This window comes from Benincasa hispida, chromosome 1, assembly GCF_027475165.1.
Source record: "Benincasa hispida cultivar pf3 chromosome 1, pf3_genome.v1.1, whole genome shotgun sequence".
Taxonomy (NCBI): Eukaryota; Viridiplantae; Streptophyta; class Magnoliopsida; order Cucurbitales; family Cucurbitaceae; genus Benincasa; species Benincasa hispida.
Genome location: NC_143478.1, coordinates 82,409,012 through 82,413,557, shown reverse-complemented (window position 1 = coordinate 82,413,557; position 4,546 = coordinate 82,409,012). Strand labels below are relative to the sequence as shown.

The 4,546-nt window shown below is 32.0% G+C and overlaps 1 long non-coding RNA gene across 4 annotated transcripts; it reads left to right on the top strand.

Moving 5' to 3' along the window:
- The first annotated feature begins 1,119 nt into the window (after positions 1–1,119).
- LOC120078103 (uncharacterized) lies at positions 1,120–4,218 on the top strand. Of its 4 annotated transcripts, none has more exons than XR_016526953.1 (7): positions 1,120–1,501; positions 1,729–1,910; positions 2,027–2,124; positions 2,755–2,826; positions 2,919–2,991; positions 3,322–3,476; positions 3,842–4,218. It is a non-coding gene; the product is annotated as an uncharacterized LOC120078103 (long non-coding RNA). The 4 variants fall into 4 exon arrangements; XR_016526949.1 differs by having other exon boundaries at positions 1,137–1,501; positions 3,910–4,218; XR_005481922.2 differs by lacking the exons at positions 1,120–1,501; positions 1,729–1,910 and having other exon boundaries at positions 1,973–2,124; positions 3,910–4,218.
- The last annotated feature ends 328 nt before the right edge of the window (positions 4,219–4,546 follow it).

The following is a 4,546-nucleotide window of genomic DNA, read 5'->3' as shown; positions in this document are numbered from 1 at the left end:
ATATATTAATTATATAATGTGGGTATGTTTGAAGATGTCAAAAGGCATATATGTTAACCTTTGCCTAATATATGATCATGCTTCACTTTATTATTATTTAACTAAATAATTAATGGGAAGGCAACCATTTTGTTTGAATTGTGATATTGAATAGATGAGTGAGGATTTTGAATGAGGAAAAAAATTATAAATTATGAAATTTTAGTGAGGTGAGGTAGTTGTGGGCTCTATGCTATTATTATTTTTCTTACCATATATCTTATTTTATATCAAATTTTATTTATTTGACGTCCAATGATTGTAAAAAGGAGATTTTAATTATCAATTTTTAAGATGAAAATGAGTGTTTTATTATTATTTTTATTTAAATTGTGATTTTAAAAAATAATTAAAAAAATAAGGTTGTTTGAAAAGTATTTGAAATATTATGGTAGTTTTACAATAGTTTGAAACATACAGGCAAGAATTTGCAACTTCAACTTGCAAATTTCTTGATAGCCATACTATTATTTAAACTTTATTTAAAAAACAAAAAACAAAAAAGTATTTATTGAATCCTTATATTTTCTATAAATTAAGTTTAGAATAGGAATTCAATATTAAATGAATACATGATTGGATGAAATTTGTTTTTGGGTTATATGGACATTTTATTCACTTTATCTAATAACCTATGATGTACGAGAAAAAAAAAAATACTGATTTTATGGAATAAAACAAAAAGATATTACTTTTCCTTTATAGGAGAATATTACTTTTATTAAATCATTGTTTTGAGTACAGCAACTTTATAGGGTAGAATGGAGTCTCTAATTTTTAATAAAAAATGTATGTCTTATCTAGTCATTGTTGACATCCTTAGATTGGCTTGATTCTACTACATTGATTACAGGTTAGTTTTTTTTTTTTTTTTTTTTCCTTTTACTACAAAAATTTTGGACTTTAATGTCGGTTGGAAAAAGTGAAATCGAAGGTATAACATAAATTTTAAAAAAATTGATTTTTAATATCAGTTTTAAACCAACACGAAAAATAAGCTACAATGTCGGTTTAAAACTAACATGGTAGAAAACTAACATGGTAGATACTCATTTATTTTTTCCCTTCTAGGGAAAATATATCCCCCTTCCATTTCATATATTTCTTCCCTCTCCTTTCTCACTTATCTTCTTCAAACCCTCTCTCCCCACACAACCCACGCCCTCTCCTTCAACCTTCACAATCTTGCAGCCCATCATCTTCTTCTTCTCCAACATCGTCCACGCCATTCGTTCGCAGCCCATCAACCAACGTCATCTTCGTTCGCAGCCCAAGATCTGTCGTAGATCTAGGCGGAGCCATCGTCGTCGTGCGCAGATCTTCGTCGGCCCCATTTGATTTCTGTGCCGCAGATCTGGGCATATCTTTGTACCCATCGTCGTAAATTTTGTTGTTTTTGGGTACAAGGGAGCTGAATAGGGTGCTAACGGCGGAGACAGGGCTGGAGGCGGCGGCGCAGAAGGTAATATACAGAGGAAGAGAAAGGGAAAACGGGGAGTATTCGGAGGGTTGTGGAGTGGAAAACAGATCGAAAATGGAGTTGGTTGAGGATTTACCCTTTTCTTTTCTCTACTTCTCAATAAATAATGGAGCATTCATTAATTAGTCTACTTCTCAAAATAACATGGTGTACTTAAAATGTAGTTTAACATTTACCCTTTTCTTTTCTCTACTCAATAAATATTGAAGCATATATGGAGGAGGATGGGGAGATAAATGAAGAAGCTGAAGGAAAGGATGCAATGAAGGATACATCTCGGGAAGAAAATTGGAAGGAGTGATACAGCCTTCCAGAACGATGTATGAAACAAAATCATTTGCGGCAGAGTGGTTCATTTAGATTGGATGGGAATAGAAGAGGAACTAGGATGGTAATTTCCATGTATACTGTCTTTTAGTCATCTAGACAATGCTTTGGTTTGATGTCCCGCAGTAGGAAGTCTCGAAGATCTGCTTTATCATTTATACAAGGATTTTGAAGTTCCAGCTGCGGAGAATGTTCCAAGGATATTGCCTAAGAATGAGGATCCTAGCTTAGTTAGCAGGAACAAGAGAATGTTGGGTCAGCTTTTGGGAACATTAGAGGTATGTGTAAAATGATTGATTGGGTTAAATTGGTCATGTGTTGCATCATTTTTCCAGCTTCAATTCTCTAATATTTGCACCTGAGAGAAAATAGTAGAAATTACATATTTTATGTTTCAAATCTTTTAATTAAAAATTTGTCCCCACCATTGAACATTTACTCATGTTGGCAAATATATTACAAAAAAGAAGTATGTGGTGACTTGCAATCGACTTTACAGTTAGAGATAAATAGATATTTCTAGATAAGCAAGTACATACAACCCCTGGAGAACTTAAAATATAGAGGATAGGCTAGAGGAAATAAATTTTACGGTGCAAATCTAGATTTTGTGTTGATTAGAATTTTAAGTAGATGAATGCACATTTAAAGTATTTTGTTACCTGGCTAAAAGAAATCGTGAATGAACTACGATATATTGATTGATTATCGTAGGTCTTTAACTTTATCCTGTTTGTGTGGGTTCTCTACCATTCATGAAGATGTTGCCCAAAATCAAATTTCCCTAGAGCTTCTATATCATAATTATTTGTCATTAGCCTACTTTCAACAACTCTGTGTGGGGCTTAAATAGAGCACCATATTCCCAAGCTCTGGTGCTTATTCATTTTATTTGTATAAATCTTCAGAAATTCAGGAAGGAAGAAAAGCAACTCTCAGGAACTGAAGCTTTCATGAGAAGATCAGATTCCTTACAAAGAGTAAGTTATTATATGTCCTTTTTTAAAATTTAACTTCCTAATATGCTTGAAGTTGATTTCCCCTTTTGATAATTTTTAAACGCTGAGCAAAGAGCACGAGAAGAAAGCGAAAGATTGAGGCAACAAGAGTGTGAACAAAGTGCAGAGAAACAAAAGAGAGATCTGGTATGCAATTTAATGAAAGACTAAATTAGATAAATATTTATGAAGTTTGACATTTTCAGTAAAGAAAAGTTTCAGTTTTTCATTGGGAAAAATTTTGTTATTTTGGATTTCAGTACACCATGTTCTTAGGGGTAAAATCAATGAATGCAAAGACTAAATGTACTAAACTATTTCAGAGTAAATCAATTATGAGACAACCATTGATGATGTTGCTCGTGAATGCAAAGACTAAATGTACATTCTTTTAGAAACTAGTTGAATTAGAATTTTTGGGCTAACTCATTTGAGCAATAATTAAATGATTTCGAGTGAAATTTTTCATTTTGTTAGGTTCAAGTTTGACGTGTAAGGTTACATTTTGATTCTTGGGGATTCGGAAAGAAGATGGGAAGATTGCATTGGACATGTTTTGAGAAGGTTGACAAGTGGAAAAAGTGCGCCCAACACAAAAAGAACTTCATAACAACATTAATAACAAATACAAGGTAATATTTATAAGATGCTTATCTTAAAAGTCTATTTGTTCTAAATTTTTGGATTAGACTCAATGTTAGAATGCTATAACTGTCCTGCAGTTATGGTAGCATAGCTTAGTTGTTTATGACTTCCATTGAGCGGCTTATGGTAGTGGAACTTCTTAGGCATCCTTTGGTAGCTTATATTTATGCATTATTTGTCTAAATGAATCCGGTTGCACTATGGTAGTTTATGGGTTATTCATGCATTGTGGGTTAGGTTAATTCTTCATTATCATTGTCGAATCTTTTGTTATCTCTTGTTTAACCATTTATTGTGCTTATTTGTCAATTTGAATCTAATTCGTCCTTGGAATCTTGTTTGGATAATCTAGGATTGACTACCTTCATGTCAAAGATTGACCCTCGATAGCATCTTTTAATTAGAGATAATTTTTTGTAGTTTCATTTGATTGAAGGCTTCGAGCTTCTGTATGGTTGTTTATAACAAGAACATGATATCTCGACCTTCTTTACAAATTCCCATGAAGACTCGAAATCAAAGATCTGAGAATTTATGTACAAACGTATATGTGTGTAGAAATGTATTTTATAGTTTAAAAGTAAGTTCTCGCTCTTTTTTGATACACCAATAAAAGTTGTTTGGATCTAACAAATTTTGAATTTTGCTATGTAACCCTTATGAGTGGTAATTTGTTGATTACCTTGGTTTTGGAGTTAAATTATCATCAAATTCTTCTTTTGTGACTTATTATTATGGATTTGTGAAAGCAATTAAGAATTTATTTTTTGCATGTACAGGTTGATTACCTTAGTTTTAGGGACATGTCGTTTTTAACTTTTTGATCGACATTAAAAATGGATTGGACAATGTCATTTAAAAAAACGGACAACAACCGACATTAGAGATCATGTTATAAAAGGTTTTCAATATCGGTTTTAAACTGACATTGTACACCATCTTCAATGTTGGTTATAAACTGACATTAAAGACAACCAACATTAAAAACCTTTTATAATATAATCTTTAATGTCGGTTGTCAACTGACATTAAAGCCTTTTAATGTTAGTTTTAAACT